The following is a 22,426-nucleotide window of genomic DNA, read 5'->3' on the forward strand; positions in this document are numbered from 1 at the left end:
AAAAAAAAAAAAAAAGAAAAGAAAAGAAAAGAAAGAAAGAAAAGAAAGAAAGAAAAGAAAGAAAGAAAGAAAGAAAGAAAGAAAGAAAGAAAGAAAGAAAGAAAGAAAGAAAGAAAGAAAGAAAGAAAGAAAGAGTTTTGAGTAAGAGGAAGTTTATGCTATTGTTTTGTTTTCTTTTTAGGTTATCTTTTATTGAATATATATACACTAAATTAGATTATCCAAAATATGTGCACTATATTGTACCAATTTAAGCTATAATTAACCCTATATGAAAGAAACTGCTTTTGCAAAAATTATAATGGTGAGAAAAATCTGACATAGAAGATTATGACCAGGAAATAAATCTGACCTAACTGACTCCATCTTGCTTTTAACTCCAAGCTCCCCTTGTTCATTTCTCAGCAGTGGCCAATGTAATTATAGGAGGAATTTAGTTTATTGTTTAACTTTGAAACAAAGATGGTAATAACTTCTTCCTGAAACAAAAACCCTCCTACCCTGGAGACCAGACTGCCTTTGTAAAACTAATAAACTAGCCACAAGATTAGAAATTATGGCTCAGGAGTCACATAGCCAGAGGTCACAACATTTATAATCGCCCCAATTGCTCTTATAGATAAAATTCCTGTTGTAAAATGTAAGATGGGTGTTTGAAGTATTTTTCAGACCCTGCATTCTGATGGACCAGCTGGCACCACCCAGATTGGTAAACTGGGTTATCTGGTGTTTGGTCCTTACCCAGGAACTAACTCAGGACAAGGAGACAAGCTCTGACACTCTATGATTTCATCCCCAACCCAACCAATCGGCATTTCCCATTCCCTAGTCCCCTGCCTGCCAAACTGCTCTTAAAAAAACCCTAGCCTCCTAATTTTCAGGGAGAGTGATTTGAGTATAAAACTCAGGTCTTCTGTTTAGCCAGCTCTGTGTTTATTAAACCCTTTCACAATTGCAAGAACACTGTCTCAGTAAATTGGTTTTATCTGTGCAATGGATAAGAACTCATCAAAACATGAATTTTATGTAAGCAATTATGAATGTCCATTGCCTATTTTAGTAACTATGATTGTTTGTATGCCATTGAACCTTCTGGCATTCTGCTGTTTCTAGAATTTTAACAACTCATATTACAAATTTTGGGGGGGGTGAGGGTAAGAATATGTTAGTTCAATATTGCTTTATCTTACTGTTTAAGGCATCAAAATCCAGAGAGAAACTTTATAGATTCTCCATAGTTTCTACAATGACATGAACTGATTAATTAAAGTCTCTATATTTCATTGTTTTTATCTATACATGTAATTATTGTACTGCACTGATAAAAGGAGGAAATAATTCACTATATTTTAAAGTAACTGGCATGTAATAAAACTGCAATAAGCATTAGGCGTTTAATAATAGTAACAGTTACTTTTATTTAAAAATTGACAAAATCTAATATAAACTCAGCTCAGCTCTCATCCTAAAAAAGCAATGTGCTAAGTTCATTGTAAAAAATCAAAAAACAGAAAAATAACAAAAGCAACATTTTATTCTGTGTAACCAGGTGCATATGCTAGACTGACCTGACATACATGTGCCACTTCCCCATAGCAAACACACAGGAGTGTTGGAAAAAACATAAAAGTAAAAGTATTTACATGTATAACTGCCACTGAAGAAAGCAAGCTCATTGTTAGGTGCTTTGAAAAAATAAACAATTTAAAGCCGATGTCATGAATGGAATTTCCATCATGAAATCCACTTTGTAAAGTCAACAGCATCAAAGGATTGCTCTCTACATGAAAGTAAGACAAAAATAATTATGTACTTGAACAAAAGCATCGCAAAAAATACTGTCACCTTCACAGGGTTCTAAGAGTAAAAGAGTAACTCATGAGATGATAAACATAAGAAGGTATCAGTTATGATGTGAGAAAGCAGCAACAACTCTAAGTAAAGGCTAAACATAAAGTTTGTTCTAGAAACAGCAAAACCAATAGGGCATGAGAAGAGGCAAATGTAAATTTATAAAATAATTTCACAATCCCAAAACATAGTATTCTTACAGAAAACAAATCATTCTTAAAATGACCTGACAATTTAAAATTTAACAACAGAAAAGTATCAGACCATCATAAGAGAGAACAGATGCATTTAAGAACAATTAGCATGATAATAATATGTATAAACATTTTAAAAGACAGTTTAAAATAAGTATGCTTAAAATGCTTACATAATAAAATCTCATTTATAAAAATAATGCCAGATTACAGAGTATGAAACAGAAAGAAAAGACAGATTAGAAAGAACCCAATTATAGCTCTGGAAATTATAGATGTACAGAGACACATGCTTATTGTCATTAAAATTTTGAAGAAAAATGCATGATAGGTTGTAAAATAGATTAGATAAGCAAAAACAGAATTACTGAGTTATTTTCTCTAGCATCTGTTAGGATAATAAAATTTTATAGGATCTTTTGTCTCCCTTTCCTAAGTCCAATCCTGCAAAGAAAAAAAAAAAGGAAAAGAAAAGAAAATCTAGAGGAAATTTGAGGAGTTCTATTTTAACATAAAAACTATAAGAAACACTTAAAATAATTAAAAGTAGATGGGTTGTGCTCATGTGGAGAGAATATAATAGTGTAAAGGAGAATTTAGTATCAATAAAAATATAATGCAAAATTAAAAATATATTAGATGAAGATAGTCTATTTGCTAAAAAAAGAACAATTTTAAGAAGTTATAATAATTTTAAATACATATGCAACTAACATTACAGCCTTGAATTATTTAAAAATACTGATATATTGAAACAGACAAACCAATAATTTTAAATGGAAAATTTACATTAATCTGGAAATCTGATACATTAAGAAGAAAAATTAGTAAACAACATAGAAATAACAAAATCAATAAGCAATAAAGAAATAGAAAGCAAATACCATGAGCACTAATATAATTATGCATACATGTATTTTATGGTGTTTATACATATGTTATGAACTATATATGTACATATAAACACATACATTCACAAAAGTCATGATGAATAAAGGCAATCAAAGGATCCAAAATAATTTTAATAAAGCAGCATTATGCAGAATGTTATAAAAATGAAACAAATGATAAAAACAAAACTGAAGAAAGTAAAAAGTCCTTGAAATTTAAAAGCTATACATTAACCTATTTGTACAAAAATAATGAAAGAAATAAGAAATATTTTAAACTGAGTCACAGTAAAATGACTAACACACTAAATTTGTGAGTCAGAGTTAAAGAAATGCATGGAGAAAACTTCATACTTTCTAATAGATTTATCAGAATATAAAGAATGAAACATGAACTTACTGTTCAATTTAAGAATCTAGAAAAAAGCCGGGCACTGTGACTCACGCCTGTAATCCTAGCAATTTGGGAGGCCAAGGCAGGTTGATCACTTGAGGTCAGGAGTTTGATACCAGCCTGATCAACTTGGTGAAACCCCATCATGACTATAAATACAAAATTAACTGGGCGTAGTGGCACATGCCTGTAATCCCCGCTACTTGGGAAGCTGAGGCAAGAGAATTGTTTGAACCTGGGAGGCAAAGATTGCAGTGAGCTGAGATAGCTCCATTGCACTCTAGTCCGGGAAACAAGAGCAAAACTCTGTCTCAAAATAAATAAATAAATAAATAAATAAATAAATAAATAAATAAATAAACAAACAAATAACAACAACAAAGAATCTAGAAGGAGAGCAACAAAAACAAAAAATAAAAGTAAGAAGAAAAGGGAAAAGGAGAAAGAGGAAGAGGGCAGAGATAGAGAAAGAAATAAAAACTTCTAGCCAGATATACATAAAACCTCAGACTTGTACCTCAGTTCCTTCTACCCAGCACATCATGCCCTGCTTTCATAAAAAACAGAACTACAAGACATATTCAAAAACAAAAAAGAGACAGAGCAAGCATCTGACTCAGACTCAGGTATGACAATTATTTTGAAATTATCAAACCATGAAAAGAAAAATGTTAGTTAACATTCAATAGTGTGATATTTTTCCCAAAATTCACAAGCTGAAATTTCTACCTCCAAGGTTGTAGTATTCAGAGATGGGGACTTTGGTAGATAGATTGTGAAGTTTGAGTCCTCAAAAAGTGGAATCAGTGCCCTTAACAAAGAGGCCCAAGAGAGACCCTTTGCCCCTTCTGCCATGTGAGGTTAGAGTGAGAAGATGACTATGAGAAGGCAGGACCTCATCAGACAGTCAATCTGCCTATACTTTGATCTTGGACTCCCCAACCTCCAGAACTGTAAGAAATACATTTCTACTCTTTATAAGCCTCTCAGCCTATGATGTTTTGTTATAGCAACCCAAATGGTCTAAGAAAGAATAAATGAAGGTAAGATAAAATATTTTATTTTTCTTATTCTTAGTTGATAAGAAAAACAAAATTGATCTGTGTCTGTTCTTTCACCAGGATCACACTATCTTCAATATTGCTACTGAATTGTAAGACTTGAAGCAGGTAGTATCAGTCCTTTGAATTTGTTCTCCTTTAATACTATGCTGGCTATTTAGGTTCTTTTTCTTTTCCATATATGCTTTAGAATCACTTTGTCAACATGCACAAAATAGTAACTCAATTACTTTCTTATATTCCAGCAATGAATTGGAATTTGGAATTAAAAGCACAATACCCTTTACATTAGCTTCAGTAAAATAAAATAATAGGTATAAATTTAAGAAATATATACAACATATATCTGAGAAAAAAACTACAAAACTTTGATGTAAGAAATCAAAGATCAAAGTAAATGGAGAAATAGATATATAAATAGGAAAATTTGGTGTTGTCAACATGTCAGTTCTTCACAACTTGATCTATAAGTTTAACACAATCCCAATGAAAACCCAAGCAGGTTATTTTGTGCACATTGAAAACCTGATTCTAAAGAAAATGTAAAAAACCAAAAGACTCTAAGGAACCAGCATAATATTAAAGGAGAACAAATTCAAAGACTGATATTACCTACTTCAAGTCTTACAATTCAGTAGCAATACTGAAAATAGTGTGATACTGGTTTAAGAATAGACACACAAATCAATAGAACGATTAGGGAACCCAGAAGAAGACTCCCACAAATTAGTCACTAATCTTTTACAAAAGAGCAAAGACAATTCAATGGAGAAAGGATAGTTGCTATGATTGAACTGTGTCCGACCTAAATGTGTATGTTGAAGCCCTAACTGCCCATATGACTCTATTTGTGATAAGACCTTTAAGGAGGCAATTAAAGTTACATAAGGTCATAAAGGTAGAGCTCTGGTAGGATGAGATTCCTTTTCTTATAAGAAAAGACACCAGAGAGCTTGCATGCTCTCTCTCTTTCTCTCTCTCTGCCTCTCAGAATGTGCAGAGGTCATGTGAACACACGGCAAGAGCTGGTAACTTATAGGAAATGACGCCTGACCTGAAACCAACCATGCTGGCACCGTGAACTTGGAATTCCAGCCTCTAGAACTATGAGGAAAACAAACATCTCTTGTTTAAGCTACCCAGTATGTGGTATTTTGTTATGGCAGCCCTAGCTGACTAAGACAGTAGTCTTTTCAGTGAATCAATGAATAATGCTGGGAAAACTGAGAATCCATAAACACACACACACACACACACACACACAAGATTCTAAATACAAACCTTACAAATTTCACAGAAATTAATTCCAAAGGGATTATAGACCTAATGTCAAATGGAAACCTATAAAATTCCTATAAGATAACATAGGAGAAAACATAGATGACTTAGAGTTTGTTGAAGATGTTTTAAACATAACACCAAAAGCACAATCTATGAAAAGTTGGACCTCATTAAATTAAAAACTCCCTGTTCTACAAAGACACTATTAAGAGAATAAAAAGATAACTCATAGGCAGAAAGAAAACCTTTGCAGAACAAATATTTGATAAAAGACTGGTATCCAAAACATACAAATATTTTTTAAAAAATCAACAATAAGAGAATAAACAATCCAATTTAAAAATGTAGAAAAGATCTGCACAAACATCTCACCAAAAATATATACTAATGGCAAATAAGCACATGAAAAGACATTCAACATCATGTGCCATTAAGGAACTGAAATTGAACTAACGATGACCACTATCTACCTATTAAAATAGCTACAATCTAAAACACTGGCAACAACAAACACTGGCAACAGCAAACACTAGCAAGTAGGTGAAGCAGCAGCTCTTACTTATTGCTGTCAATAGTGCACAATACTGCTACATAGAAACACATTTTGACAGTTTCTTATAAAACTAAACGTATTCTTTTCATATGATCTCACAATCATACTCCTTGTTATTTATTTAAATGAGTTCAAAACTTTATGTTCACACAAAGATCTGAAAATGATTGTTTACAGCAGCTTTATTCATAATTGGCAAAACTCAGAAGAAACCCAAATATCCTTCAATAGGTGAACAGATAAATGGTGGTTAAATCACATAATGAAATATTGTCAGTGATAAAAAGAAATGTGCTACGTGTATTGCTACAAGAAAGAAGCCAATCTAAAAATGCTACCTACTGTATGACTGCGAATGTGTACAGCATTCAGGAACAGGCAACTACAAAGACATGAAAAGATTAGTGGCTAGCAGGAGTTCTGGCTGGCGAGAGTGAGAGGCATGAGTAGGTGATTTCTAGGGCAATGATACTCTTCCGCATGAGACAGTAATAATGAATAAATGTCATTACACACTTGTCAAAACCTATAGAATGTGTAACACAAAAATGATACCTCATGTAAACTATGAACTTTAGCTAATAACAAGGTATGTATATTTACTCATTAATTGTAACAAACATATCACACTAATGAAAAAATATTAATAATATAAGAAACTTTGTGTGTTAGGGGGAGAGAACTGAGGTTATATAAGAATTATTTATATATTTTGTTAAATTCTTCTGTAAACTTTAAATATATTGTCTATTAATTAAAAGAATTAATTTGAACTTAAGAATGGCTCATATAAAATGAAGATTATATTGTACCATTAATTTAGGAATAAAATAAACTTTATTCTCTGCATATGATATCAAAAAAGTACAATGATATCCTCAATGAAGAGGTTAAACAGGTTACGAGGTATAGATTTAAACAGACTTAGTAAATAGTAAAATAGGCGAGAAAGTTACTCAGTACTCAGAATGAAGCACAAATATATGAAGAGATGTAAGAGCTGAAGGGTAGAATATTAAAGATCATTCTATGCTTAGTTACACTCACATATAGAGAGTATCAATAATATAGAAGTGAGATATTGTTGCCAAGATAATGGTAGGCATTTTCTAATATGGAGGCTCTGATTACTGATAGTGGAAGATCATACTAAAAATAAGAGAAAGATAAAACAAAGGAGCTACACTGAAATAAACTGAAAGCAAGATCACATTAGCAAGAATAAATGCCAAAGATAATTGAATAATTTTTAAAACATTGAGAGATAATAAATTACAGTCAGCCTAAACATTCTATAACTAAAATGATCACTTATGGTTCCAGGATGAATTAATGATATTTTAAAAGATACAAGAAAATGGCCAGTTGCAGTGACTCATGCCTATAATCCCAGCACTTTGGGAGGCCAAGGCAGGCGGATCATGAGGTGATGGAGACCATCCTGTCTAACGCGATGAAACCCTGTCTCTACTAAAAATACAAAAAAAAAAAAAAAAAAATTAGCCAGGTGTGGGGGCAGGTGCCTGTAGTCCCAGCCACTTGGGAGGCTGAGGCAGGAGAATGGTGTGAACGCAGGAGGCGGAGCTTGCAGTGAGCCGAGATCGCGCCACTGCACTCCAGCCTGGGCGACAAAGCAAGACTCCGTCTCAAAATAAATACATTAATTAAATAATTTACAAAAGATACAAGGAATGAATTAACTACTCAGAATCTTCTGCTGCTAGAATTAAATGCAATGTTTCCGTCAAAACAAATTAAACTAGTAAAGCTAAATAAGATTCACCATGACTTAATTTGAGAGAACGAGTTGTTAAAAAATGAGAAACCTAAACTTCCGAAAATGTTGACATGAAAAACTAGACTGGTGGTATCAGAGTTCAAAGACATTGACTACACTTAGACTTTGTCATGTCAAGGAAACATGTTAAAAATGTAACTAGAATTACTAAAAAGTAAAAATAAAATTTTAGCCAATGCACAAATAACAGGAAAAACCAAAGAGCATAACTGATCAAATAGAAATCAAAAAAGAGAAAGAAAAAAGACACAAAGAAAAGGCATTTTAAAAATCACAGAATAAGAGACTGGGAATAAGTCTAAATATACCCATAAACATAGTAAGTGTGGTAGATTACATTATTGCTCAAAATATTTTCTTCCCCTTCCCACTGACATTGGCCTTGGCCATATTATTTGATGAATAACACAAAGGATTAAATTGTCAAGTCAAACTCAAATAAGCCAGACATCATACCCAGTATTAAGTTCTACTAGTAATTTCAAAGATACAAACATTAAAGGGACTCAGGTAAAGCAGAGAGAAGTCAAGGACATGCTGAGCAGCTCCCTAGGTGCTTCTTTCCCATATCAGACATGTGTTCCTGGTCAAGAATACCTAAGTCTCTAAACGAGGTACGTAAGTTATTACTCCAGACATCAGGGAGTATTTTGTTTACGAAACATCTCCCATTTATCACTAGCTGGTTATTATATTTTCCAGGGATATTTTCCTCCTAAATCTATAGATTCTGGTTTTATTTTCTATAAACCATCCTTAATGAAGGACATCCCATTACAAACTTTCCCTAGATAAGGACTCCACTCCTAGTAAATATTGTCCATGTATTTACCCAGAGGTCTAGTTATGATGTTGTCAAGGAGATATGACTGGGTACCTCCACTTGGTAAACAGTAATTAATCACAGACTAGACATTTTAGCACCTTCCTTAATATTTATGCTATTTTTTGTGAGATTATATTTTCCTATTTCACTGAATTCAGAACTGTCAATGTGCCTTGCTTTGGCCAATAAAATGGGGATGAAAGTGAGGCATATCTGAGCAAAGTTTAAAGATCCAGCTTGTGATATGCTTTTTTCCCACTCTGCTAAGACTATAGCAATGTCCCACGTAAAGGTTACTCTACCTTCCTTGGTCTCAAGTGAAAAAGACATGACAGACACTTAGAGTGTGCGAGAATTTAATTCTGCTCTAAGTCACTAAGCAGGTTGTTTGTCACTGCATCTGATTAGAAAGAGTGAACCAGAGAAAAATCTTAGCATGCTGGAGCCTATGGGGGAAGACTGAGAGAAAGCCTTCTTGGTCACAAAAACTCCAAAAATATTATTTTATCTCATGTAATGTTAATCTTTTTTCTGAATTATGCTATAATGCATCTTGGTTATACTCAGAATGTCAGCAAACTAGTATATTGATAGTATCATAAAGATAATAGTAGAGCCTGAAAATGATTTGTTGGGCAATAAATATTTATTATAAAGCCATTGTTATTTTAATAAGATGATTAATACCAAATATTTAAGCTCTTGCATGTGAATCTATACAAATCCATAGAAACAAATCAATATGTATTAAAACTGATAAAATTCCCATAAACACAAAAAGATGGCTCTTGAATGTTCAATCCATTTATTTTTTTCTTTACTTATATAACCTTATTTTTAAAGTTTGATGGTATAATTTGTATTTCTATTTCATTTATAATAATATTATAATAATATAATATTAGAAGTTTTAATATATTTTAGAAATAACTATGTTTTAGATGTATTAATTTTAAATATATATTTAAAACATATAGATTAAATATACATACATTTAGATCTATAGATTTTAAAATATATATTTTGTTATATTAATAAAGTAGTATGATATATAGTTATATATTATATTTATATACACATTTATTTCAAGTTTTATTTTAGACACAGGGGGTACTTGTTGCATAGTTATATTGTACCCAGGTAGCGAGTATAGTCCCCAATACATAGTTTTTTGATCCATTCCCCCCTGCATTCCTCTCCTCTCTAGTAGTCCACAGTGTCCATTGTTCTCATGTTTATGTCCATGTCCATGGGTGCTCAATGTATAGCTCCCACTTAAAAGTCAGAAGATGTAGTGTTTGATTTTCTGTTCCTGCATTAATTAGCTTAGGATTATGGCCTCCAGTTGCATCCATGTTGCTGAACAGGTTATAATTTCACTCTCTTTTTTTTGTTGTTGTTTGCATAGTATGCTATGGTATAAATGTACACATTTACTTTACCCAGTCCTCTATTGATGGGCACCTAGGTTGGTTCCATGTCTTTGCTATGGTGAATAGTGTGGTGATAAACATATGAATGTATGTGTCTTTTTAGTACAAATATCTATTTCCCTTTGGGTATATACACAGTGATGGGATTGCTGGATTGAATGGGAACTCTGAATGGTAGTTCTCTGAGAAATCTCCAAAGTGCTTTCCACAGTCCTGAACTAATTTACATTCCCACCAACAGTGTATAGGTGTTCCCTTTTCTTTGCAGCTTTGCCAGTATCTGTTGCTTTTTGATGTTTTAATAATAGTCATTCTGACTGGTGTGAAATGTTGTCTTGTGGTTTTGATTTGCATTTCTCTAATGATTAGTGAAGATAAAGATGTTTTCAACAGTGTTTGCCATTTATTTTCTCTTTTTTAAAATTATACTTTAAGTTCTGGGTTACATGAGCAGAACGTGCAGTTTTGTTACACAGGTATATACGTGCCATGGTGGTTTGCTGCACCCATCAACCCGTCACCTACATTAAGTACTTCTCCTAATGCTATCGCTCCCCTAGCCCCCAACCCCTCAACTATGTCTTCTTTTGAGAAGTGTCTGTTCATGTCCTTTGTCCATTTTTTAATGGGGTTATTTGTTTTCTGTTTGTTCATTTATTAAGTTTCTTATAGATTCTGAATGTTATATATACCTTTGTGAGATACATAGTAAATATTTTCTGCCATTCTCTAGGTTTTCTGTTTACTTCAATGGTATCTTTTCCTGTGTAGAAGCTCCTCAGTTTAATTATCCCCTGCTTGTCAAATTTTGCTTTTGGAGACTTAGCCAATTTTTTTTTTTTTTTTTTTTTTTGCCCAAGTCCATATTAATAGTAGCGTTTCCTAGGCTTTCTTCTAGGACATTTATAGCTTGAGGTCTTATATTTAAATATTTAATCCATCTCAAATTAACACTTCTATATGGTGAAAGGTGGAGGACCCAGTTTCATTCTTCTGCATATGACTAGCCAGCTATCCCAGCACCATTTATTGAATAGGGAATCCTTGCCCCTCTGCTTGTTTTTGTTAGCCTTATCAAAGATCAGATGTTTACAAGTGTGAAGATTTATTTCTGAGTTTCTTATTCTATTTCATTAGTCTATGGGTCTGTTTTTGTACCAGTACTGTGCTGTTTTGGTTACTATTGCCTTATAATAAAGTTTGAAGTTGGGTATTGTGATGCCTCCAGCTTTGTTCTTTTTGCTTAGAATTGCTTAGACTATTTGAGCTCTAAGTCCCATATGAAACTTAGAATAACTTTTTTCTAATTCTGTCAAGAATGACATTGGTAGTTTGATAAAAGTAGTGTTGCATCTGTAAACCGCTTTGGGCAGTATGGCTACTTTAATAATGTTGATTCTTCCAATACATGAGCCATGCTATGTTTTTCTACTTATTTGAGTCAACTCTGATTTCTTTCAGCAGCGTTTTTTAGTTCTCCTTGTAGAGATCTTTCACCTCCTTGGGTGGCTATATTCCTAGGTATTTCATTTTCTTTGTTGTTATTGTCAATGGGATTGTGTTTTTGACTTGCCTCTCATCCTGGGCATTACTGGTATATAGAAATGCTACTGATTTTTGTTCATTAATTTGTATCCTGAAACCTTACTAAAATTGTTTATCAGCTCTAGGAGTCTGTTGGTAGATAATTTAGGGTTTTATAGGTATAGAATTATATTATCAGTGAACAGAGATAGTTTGATTGTTTCTTTTCTCTTTGGATGCTTTTTATTTCTTCCTTTTGCCTGACTGCCCTGGCTAGGACTTCCAGTACTATGTTGAATAAGAGTGGTGAAAGTGGGCATCCTTTCTTGTTCCAGTTCTCAAAGGGAACTTTTGCCTGTTTAGCATGATGTTGGCTATGGGTTTGTCATAGATGGTTCATTATTTTGAGGTATATTCCTTTTTTGCCTTATTTTTTGAAGGTTTTCATTATGAAGAAATGTTGGATTTTATTGGAAGCTTTTTCTGCATCTATTGAGTGATCATATGGTTTTATTTTTAATTCTGTTTAAGGGGTTAATCACAATTATTGATTTGTGTATGGAACCAGCCTTCCATCCCACAAATAAAGCCTAGTTAATCATGGTATATTAACTTTCTGATGTGCTGCTATATTCAATTTGCTAGCATTTTATTGAGGATTTTTGCATCTATGTTCATCAGGGATATTGACATGAAGTTTTCCTTTTTGTGTTGTGTCTCTGCCAGATTTTGGTATGTGGCTGATGCTAGTCTCATAGAATGAGTTAAGGAGGAGGCCCTCCTCCTCAACTTTTTTGGAATCGGTTCAGTAGGATTGGGTACCAGTTCTTATTTGTAAATCTGATAAAATTCAGCTATGAATCCATCTGGTCCAGGGAATTTTTGTTGTTGTTGGTAGGTGTTTTATTACTGAATCAATTTCAGAGCTCGATATTGGTCTATTCGGAGTTTCAACCTCTTATTGATTCAATATGGGGAGGCTGTGTGTTTCCAGGAATTTATCCATTTCCTCTGTATTTTCTAATTTGCGTGCACAGAGTTGTTCATAGTATTTTCTGAGGATCTTTGTATTTATGTGGGATAAGTTGTAATATTATATTTATAATTTCTGATTTACTTTTTTTATTTTCTCTTTTTTCTTTATTAATCTAGCTAGCAGTCTATCAATCTTGTTTTTTGCAAAGAACAAACTATTGGTTTCATTCATTTTTTAATGGATTTCTGCATCTCAATTTCATTGAGTTCTTCTAAAATTCTAGTTATTTATTTTCTTCTGCTAGTATTGGGGTTGTTTTATTCTTTTTATTCTAATTCTTTTGTTTTGTTTTGTTTTGTTTTTTGAGACGGAGTCTCGCTCTGTCACCCAGGCTGGAGTGCAGTGACCTGATCTCAGCTCACTGCAAGCTCCGCCTCCCGGGTTTATGCCATTCTCCTGCCTCAGCCTCCTGAGTAGCTGGGACTACAGGCGCCCACCACCTCGCCCAGCTAGTTTTTTGTATTTTTTAGTAGAGATGGGGTTTCACCGTGTTAGCCAGGATGGTCTCTATCTCCTGACCTCGTGATCTGCCCGTCTCGGCCTCCCAAAGTGCTGGGATTACAGGCTTGAGCCACCGAGCCCGGCCTCTAATTCTTTTAAGTGCAAAGTTAGATTGCTTATTTGAGATCTTTCTAACTTCTCGATAAAGGGTTTTATGCTATAAACTTTGCTCTTAACACCACGTTAGCTACATCTCAGATTTGTGTAAGTCATGTCTGCATTTTCATTAATTTCAGTTTTTAAGTTTCTACCTTAATTTTGAGTTTACCCATGAGTTATTCAGGAGCAGGTTGTTTGATTTCCATAAATGTGTGCAGTTTTGAGAGTTCTTCTTGAAACTGATTTCTATTTTAATTGCACTGTGGTCCAAGAGTATACTTGGTATGATTTTAGTTTTTCTGAATCTATTGATACTTGCTTTTTGACCAATCAATATATTCTATGCACCAATGAGAAGGATGTATATTCCGTGATTATTGGGTGGTCTGTAGGTGTCTATTATGTCCAATTGATCAAGTGTTGAGTTTAAGTCTAGAATTTCTTTTAAACCTATTTCTTTGCTTTGGAGACAAATGGGCACCAACAGTGAACAACTATTCTTTCATACTAAACTCTTTGGTTTTCCATGGGAAATGTTCTGATGTATCTATTCAAGTTGAAAGGAGATCTTTTTGATTTCTTATATGAAATCTTGACTCCACATGACCACTCTCGTGAAAAGGATGGGCCTTGACATGTATTTATATTACAGATGTAATTTTTTTCCAAAATCTAACCATCTTCTTTAAGGCAAGTTTATGCTACCATCGCAAGAATACAACTATGTGTAGAAAATAATTGCAAAAATGAAAATGGAGTTTTTCCTCTTAAAATTAAGCTTGACTTAACTTAGCCATAAAAAAACCAAAATACTATTGTCTAAGAATAAATGCTTTTTTTCATACATAATTATATGAAAAAAAGAGTTGGTGTCTATTCTTCACAATTATCAATAAGTGAGGCCTATATTATTTTTCTGATTTGTCTGCTTTCTTTAAATGATGGCATCTACCTTATAGCCCAGACAGCTTTTCCAGCTGCAGCTGTCACATCTGCCTTATAGCCAGAAGGAAGAAAAGACAGAAGAAGGACATTTCTCCTCCTTTTATTTCCTGGAAGTTAAATGCACCTTTTCTTCTGTTTATATACCATTGATCAGAACAAATAGAAAATCTAGTTGAAAGGGAGGCTGGAAATACAGATTCTATACTGTGTAACCACACATACAGCTATGCTTAGGGAGATCAATTGCTGAATAAAAAGAAAAGAATATGTGAAGAGAAAACACTGGCTCATTTGACTTTGAGAATTTGGACCATTTCTTTGTCCAAATAATCTCACCAGAAAAAAAATCTACTAAAATTATTTTGAATGTTAAAAGAGACTCTCATAAATTTACAGCACTTTTTGATAATGTTAAGTCCTATATGGCTTTAATTTTACAATTAATTTGTAATAAGTATGTCTTATTGACATCTCAGTGTCTATTGGTACATTCAATAGTAAGCAAGTTAAGAAAATGTCTTCTTTACTTACCATACATTCAATAATAATGAATACACTTTCAACATTATTCACAAATTGCAGTAACTTAATGATGAATTATCATAACACATTCCTTACCTTGGCTAACGTTTACCAAACTTTTCTTTCAAACTTGTGCAATTTAGGATATTATTAGTTCTGGTAACAAACATAAAGTGATGAAGGGATTCAAACCACACAGAAATGTCAGCAATAACTAAAATACTATCATTATTACAGTGCCACAATATCTCCTGGTGCCTATACAAGAATCCCAGGTTGCCTAGTTAATAAACTTGCTCGTCTTTTATGGTGTCAGAATTCAGTAAAAATATTTCTTTTCACCCAAAAAATTATCACGTTTTAATAAACACATTTAGACGTGTCTAGCTTTATAGTGTGCCATGTCTCATCTCTCGCTTTTTAGCTGTGCACACCCATGAAGACTTGGCATGCCACCAAAGTGGCTTGGAAAACCTTCTGAGAACCACTAGCACCAAAAACATACAATCTCATCTGTTCTTGTGGCTAAATTTGAAAGTGGTAATACTCTATAGACATATTTTTGGTTTTTCAATATGAATGTATTTTTTATTATTCTTATTTCTTAAATTATTTACCATCTCTCTTATTATATAAGCAGTTAGCCTGTTAGTATGTTTATACATATTTTAATTTGATTGTATAAGACGTGTGGCATACCTGGTGCTATATCACATATTACCTGTATGAAGCAGACACTGATAGAACTCTGATTAAGCCTTTGCATGCTGCCATTTCTATGTCTACCTGAGGGCTTCTGAATCCTATTATCTGCGTTTCTACTTCTCAGGTTTTTTGTTTGTTTGTTTTGTTTTGTTTTGTTTTTTCTGAAGCTATGGAAGACTAATCTATCCCAGCATACAACAGACCAGGAGTCCTGTATCCCCTGGAAACAGTCTTTAACTGGTGATCGATGGTAATGTCTCAGCTCTCTTGATCTTTTGTTGGGATAATTTTGAAGCACGTGTGTTATACCGTCCTCCAGTGTTTCCCTGTAAGAATGAACTCCAGTCACCCATGTTGATTGCTGGCTAGGTCACTCACACAGTATTGGCTGCCACCCTTTCCCTGTGTCATTTTCTTGCTTTTCCCAGAAACTCTGAAAAAAAAAAAATGCTGCTTACATTCGTAAGTTTTACTCGAAATTTTCTCCTTAGTTTGAGGAAACCACATTAAGCCAATATGATAAATGTCTCCCTGAATTTTCCTTTGCATATATAATTTTCCTTTCTTTGTCTTAATATAATATCTCACGTTCTCTTGTTTGAATTGTTTCAGTAACTTCTCACCTGATCTCAACTCTGATTCACAGTCGCTGGTTTTCTTCCTAAATCCCAAGGTTGAGCTTGAATCAAACCTATTAAAAATTTTTCATTGCCTACTCTCTAATGGTCCAATATGCAAAAGCTTCCAAAATTTTGCCTGGATATTTGCTTTCAACCTTGCTTTTCACTTTATCACCCAACTCTACTCTAGTGAGAGCAGAGAGGTGGCTGCCTGTAAACACAGCATCCCATGCACTCTCAAGCTTCACTACTTCTACTCAAGCTGGTTCCTCTGCCTAAAACTGTGTTGTTCAATATAGTAACCATTCAATTTTAAGTAAATAAGCTTTAGAATTCAGTTTTAAAGTTTCAAGTTTTTCATAGTCACAAGTGGCTCATGGCTATTCTATCAGACACTACAGATAAGTAACATTTCTCTCATAGCAGAAAGTTCTATCAGACACCACTGGTCTGGAGCAACCTTGCTTTTATATTTAATGTTTAAAATATTTCTTTTTTCCCTTCTCAGTTGCGTCTCAAAAGCTAACATTTTTGTGAGAAATTCTCCCAAAGTAGAATTCACTTTGTCATGTGACTTTACTGATGTATTTATCTTTGCTTCATTCAATCACATGGCAGATGTCATGTATTTTACTTAAGAATATTTGTGCATATAAACCTGTTCCCACTTAGGCAGATATCTTAAACACAGGATTAGTGCATTCTCATCTTGGTATTTCTGGAGACACTTAACACAGTGCTTTACTTATCAACAACTACTTTTTTAATTATTGTGAACCAATCAAATCAATCTAAACTCTCCAGAAATTATATATAAAGATTTCTTTCAAACTACTTCTTTCCAAATTCTGTATTTTTGCCATCACTATTTAGAATCTAGTCTTGTCTGTTAAGTTTTGAAAGCCTATCTAATTTCTTTTTCCAGTGGAAAATAACTTTTATTGAGACCCCATCAGCTGCAAAATCTGTTCCTGGCATTAAGCTCCTTCTTGCTTTGCAATCTGGTCTTTTTTAGCGGTTCCACGAACACTGTCTTCTCCTCCATGGTCTGGAAGTGGCCACAGCCAAACCTGGAAACAGTGTTGATGAACTTAAGGTCAGTCTTCTCCAGAGCAGGATGCTTGGTCTGCACCATCAAAGGCTTGCGGAGGTGAGCACTCACTTCTTGATTCCCAGCACACAGCCTTTCAGCATGACAAAGTCATTGGTCACTTCATTATAGTGGACAAAGCTACCCAGAGGGTTGATGCTCTTGTCAGACAAGTCGTCATCAGTGGAGGCATTGTTCTTGATCCATTTTTCATCCTTCATAAGGTAGCCCTGGCCAATTTTATAGATCTTCTTGCTATTCTCGTGCAGTGATTGTAGCCTTTCTGCCCAGCACATGCCACAGAGAAGGCCACACAGACAGGATGCCATGTCCCAATACAAGCAGCCTTACACAGCCTTTGGTGGGTCTTATGGGGCAGCTTCTTTGTGTACCAATGACTGGTGACCCCTTTTGTAGCTTTTGCACTTGGTCACCTCAATGACATCAATTACCCTGTCCTTCCCAAACAATTGGTTCACAGGTACCTGCTGCTCTAGCCTCTCCAGGGCCCAGTCCAGTTTCTCAGCCATAGTGCCTCAGTTTGCCTGGATCTCCATCAGGGGTGCCTTCTTCTGGCACAGAGGAAGCAGGCACATCTGAGTATGGGCAATGACAGAGATGACTTGGCAGTACATTTTCATGCTGTTGAATTCCTTCTCCAGCTGCTTGTTGCCATCCTCATTCTGCCATTTCTTACAGTAGTTGGTAAAGGTCATCTTTATAGATTATGCCAGTCCTTATAGAAGCACCTTTGCACTCATGGCTGATGTGCTCAGCAAAGACAGTCTTGAAGGTCTGGAGGCCTTGAGGGGTTTGCATATAGCCACAATGCCCACAACTACCATGGGCAGTGTCTCCACAATGGTCACAGCCTCTACCACTTCCTTCTTGTTCACCTTGGATCCTGGGCTGTCAGCTTCTCACATGATGTAGGCCATGCCAGCCTTGTATCCCAGGAAGGCTGTGAGGTGGAATGGCTTGGAAGGTTCATCCTTAGGGAAGCTCTTCACCTTCCCATGAAGCCTGCTGCTGTGCTTCTGAGGCAGGAAGCCTAGAGACCTGTGCCAGGGAACAGTGAACTTCCAGTGAGACAGCACACTGTCACATCCCGCTGGCCATAATTGTAAATCATAATTGTATCATCTGTCTTGATTAATTTTGTCAGTTGTAGATATAACTGACAAAATGCAAATACATGGTTTATTTTATTTCTCAGAGCACTAATTTTTTATTGCTCTCCTGGCATCTAAATATACTGACGTAAGCTTCCAGTTGCTTTTTGGGATTATAAAATCCTAGAAAATAGATGCCATATCTATCTAATTAAATTTGCCTATATTCTTGCATAGAATTTTGCTTATTGATTGCTTCATTTTGATGTTTGTTGCCACTTGCAGTACCTATCTGCGGAGAAAATCCATACATGCAAGTGGATCTGGGAGGCTTACATCGCTCTTCAATATTAGAACTATATTCTGGTTGAACTACTCTTCCATTTATTTAAACATTAATAGATGTTTTGAATCGAGTTGGCCAAAAGTAACCCTAGATTCTTTCACTGGAGATTTAAATCTTCCTTGATGTGATTCACAGACATTCTTTATGTATTGCTTCTTAACCTGTTGCACACCTAAATAACAGTACTATTATCTCTCTCAAATTTTATGATTTTCTATGTATGGATTATAAGGAGAACTCACTAAGCTGATGTTTATTTTTGCAGAGAGATCGTATGGACTCTAAATGATCACCAAATTCTCTTAAAAATTCTTTCAAACTATGAAAGAATATAGTTTAAAGGAACCCAAGATATCTTTTATAAATGTGTTCATTAATTCAGACCACATATTTTGAATACATTTTAACTTTGAGGTATCAAACAATAGTTTCATTTTCTTCTGAATAAAGATACCTAAAAACCACAGTCAAATATAGGATGAGCTTTTATTTCTTTCTTTTTTTTTTTTTTTTTTTTTTTGAGACGGAGTCTCGCTCTGTCGCCCAGGCTGGAGTGCAGTGGCCCGATCTCGGCTCACTGCAAGCTCCGCCTCCCGGGTTCACGCCATTCTCCTGCCTCAGCCTCCCGAGTAGCTGGGACTACAGGCGCCCGCCATCTCACCCGGCTAGTTTTTTGTATTTTTAGTAGAGACGGGGTTTCACCGTGTAGATCAGGATGGTCTCGATCTCCTGACCTCGTGATCCGCCCGTCTCGGCCTCCCAAAGTGCTGGGATTACAGGCTTGAGCCACCGCGCCCGGCATGAGCTTTTATTTCTAAAGTGTTTGCTGAACTATGACACTCAAGAGTATACCAAATTTTCTTAATTAGAGTGAATAAACAAAGTTTGAACATAAATCATTTCCAAATATTGACACCCATTGTTACATTTCTCAAATTCAAAACAAAAGTATGTCAGGAATTAAAGTTCAATAAATAATATCTAATCATTAGTTATTGAATGTTTAAAATCATATGATTCCACACATTTTGTTATTCATGTCTACTAACTTTAGATTTTTAAAGTTTAAAATAGAAAATGTAATCTTACTTTCTTTAAGCTTTAATTAAGGACAGAATATTCAGAAGTGTCTAACACCTGCTTTATAATAAGTACCGCATTATTTCAAATGCCAGATGGACCAATTAAAATATTCTTTCAGATGATGTAAAATCTTATGATGTAGGTTGTTTTTTTAATCCAAATTTAAATATGCACTATAAGAATGTAAAATTATCTAAGTACATGTTAACGAAATAACTTCATTTTTACCATGAAGGGAATGCAAAGGACTAAGTCTTTTTTTTTTTTTTTTCCACTCCTCTATGATGACCTCCCCATTCTTATCTTTTAATTCCACTAATGCTTTACTACCTGAGTTCTTGTTTCCCCATGATTATTACTGCTAGAAACAGCTAATATTTTACATGGAAAATGAACAGAAATTAAAATTGATTAAAGATAAAAGGTATAGAGAAATATAGCAAAAATTTGTGTATACTTTATAAAACCTATAACTTCAGCCAGCTCATATGTTTATACTAACTAATTAGTTATCATTCATTTCATTCATGTAGTAGGAACCCTATTAGTAGCTCCCATCAAGATCATCCATCTAGTATATATTTTCCACACCCCGAAGGTGTAAGTTTGGTGGAACTTCCTCAAAAGCATTATTCACAGTCCCTAACACCTTTTTTATACCCATTATTTGTAAATAGCTGATTATGCATAAAGTGATTGGGTTCCCTATATCTGCTCACTGATTCAGAAAATAATTTCACAATTTTATTATCATCAGGCAAAGATAATAGCTTTATCCTCTGTTTTGGTGATTTGTTTATATCTAGTTCATAACATTTAGTGCCTTCCTTTCCATTTTCTTGTTATACACCTTTCTTCTCCAATAACCTCTAAAATCCTCTGGGGTTGAGGCCTGGTGTCATCCATCTTGTATCTCTGATGCCTGGCACCATGCCTAGAACACTAAACGTTTCCAAGCATGTGGCTGTGGGCTATGGCATATGTGGCTCTTAGTCTCATCAGTATGTAAGGCTCCCATCTTTTCATACCGACAAATACAATTACCAGCATCACTGGGGGGCAACCTCGGTATGAAGCAACCAGAGCTACTGCCTAAGCCCATGGCTTGGGGAAATTCACACTACTATTCAGCAGTGACCCAGAAAGACCAAATATTGGTTGATTCATGTTTAAACAAAGCCTTTTGACTTCTGTATACAACAGAAGCAGCCTGTCAGATGAGATGTTATCATGTTAACACAGCACTGTGTAGCCCCTGTGTTCTGTTTCTTCTTTCTACACAAAACTTTTCATTGAGGTTCTTTAAACACACACTGTTTGCCTTTATTTGGTTTGAATACATCTATCCACCTATATATTCAAAACAACCTGAGATCACAACCTGAGGGCTATAAATATCATGTTTGTAGACTCATAGGTATCTAAGTTCATCTTGAAAGCATCCGGTATGTTTTAAAGTCTTTGAAGTCTGGAGAGCTTGGGAGACTACAGTTGAACAATTGTTCATAGCCTTCCTGACATTAGGAACACAATGGTCAAATCTTATGTCTAATAGTCTAAAGCTACAGCCAAATAGGATGCTCAATGACACATTTTGTTACAGGAGCCAGTAATCTCCCAACAAGATGGGAGAAAAGGAGATCAGTTTTTAAGTGAGATCTTAATCAGGAAGTTAGCTTTTCCCATGAAAGATTCAGGACAGATTGGAGAATGCACAGTGCAGTTTACAGACCATAACGCTGAGTTCTAATAAGAGAGAAAAGAAGAAACTCCATTTTCTTCTAAATATAGAGACAAATAATTCTAAATAATAGTAAGTCAATCAGACAGGAAGAATTTTTCTATCAGTTGGAAATAAGAAAGGGATATGTGCCAAAATATGGATAAAATTTCGGGACTCAGAATGAACACTAAGAAACTGTATAAACAAAAATAAACTTTGCATAAAATAAGTGTGTGTGTGTGAGAGAGAGAGGGGGAGAGAGAGAGAGAGAGAGAATGCCAGAATATCACTTGGTATATACTTGTTCCCACAGAAATAGAAGAGCAATATGAACCAGGTAAGAATAAAGGCTACTTATTTAAAAACATTTCAAGAGTTCATTAGTGTTGAGGCATAGAAGTTTATATATCATTTATCATTAAGAGCGTAGGCCAGGTGCAGTGGGTCGTGCCTGTAATCCCAGCACTTTGGGAGGCCGAGGCAGGTGGATCATGAGGTCAGAAAATTGATACCATCCTGGCTAACACAGTGAAACCCGGTCTCTACTAAAAATACAAAAAAAAAAAAAAAAATAGCTGTGCGTGGTGGCACATACCTGTAGTTCCAGCTACTTGGGAGACCGAGGTAGGATAATCACTTGAACCCAGGAGGTGGAGGTTGTAGTGAGCCAAGATTGCCCCACTGCACTCCAGCCTGGGTGACAGAGCAAGATGAAAGAAAGAAAGAAAAGAAAGAAAAGAAAGAAAGAAAGAAAGAAAGAAAGAAAGAAAGAAAGAAAGAAAGAAAGAAAGAAAGGAAGGAAGGAAGGAAGGAAGGAAGGAAGGAAGGAAGGAAGGAAG

The 22,426-nt window shown here is 34.8% G+C and overlaps 1 pseudogene; it reads right to left on the reverse strand.

Annotated features, from left to right (window-relative positions):
- Positions 1-17,210: 17,210 nt before the first annotated feature.
- Positions 17,211-22,426, reverse strand: part of LOC111520409 — a 17,234-nt pseudogene continuing 12,018 nt past the window's right edge.

The sequence above is a fragment of the Piliocolobus tephrosceles genome, chromosome 8 (assembly GCF_002776525.5).
Source record: "Piliocolobus tephrosceles isolate RC106 chromosome 8, ASM277652v3, whole genome shotgun sequence".
NCBI classification, from domain to species: Eukaryota; Metazoa; Chordata; class Mammalia; order Primates; family Cercopithecidae; genus Piliocolobus; species Piliocolobus tephrosceles.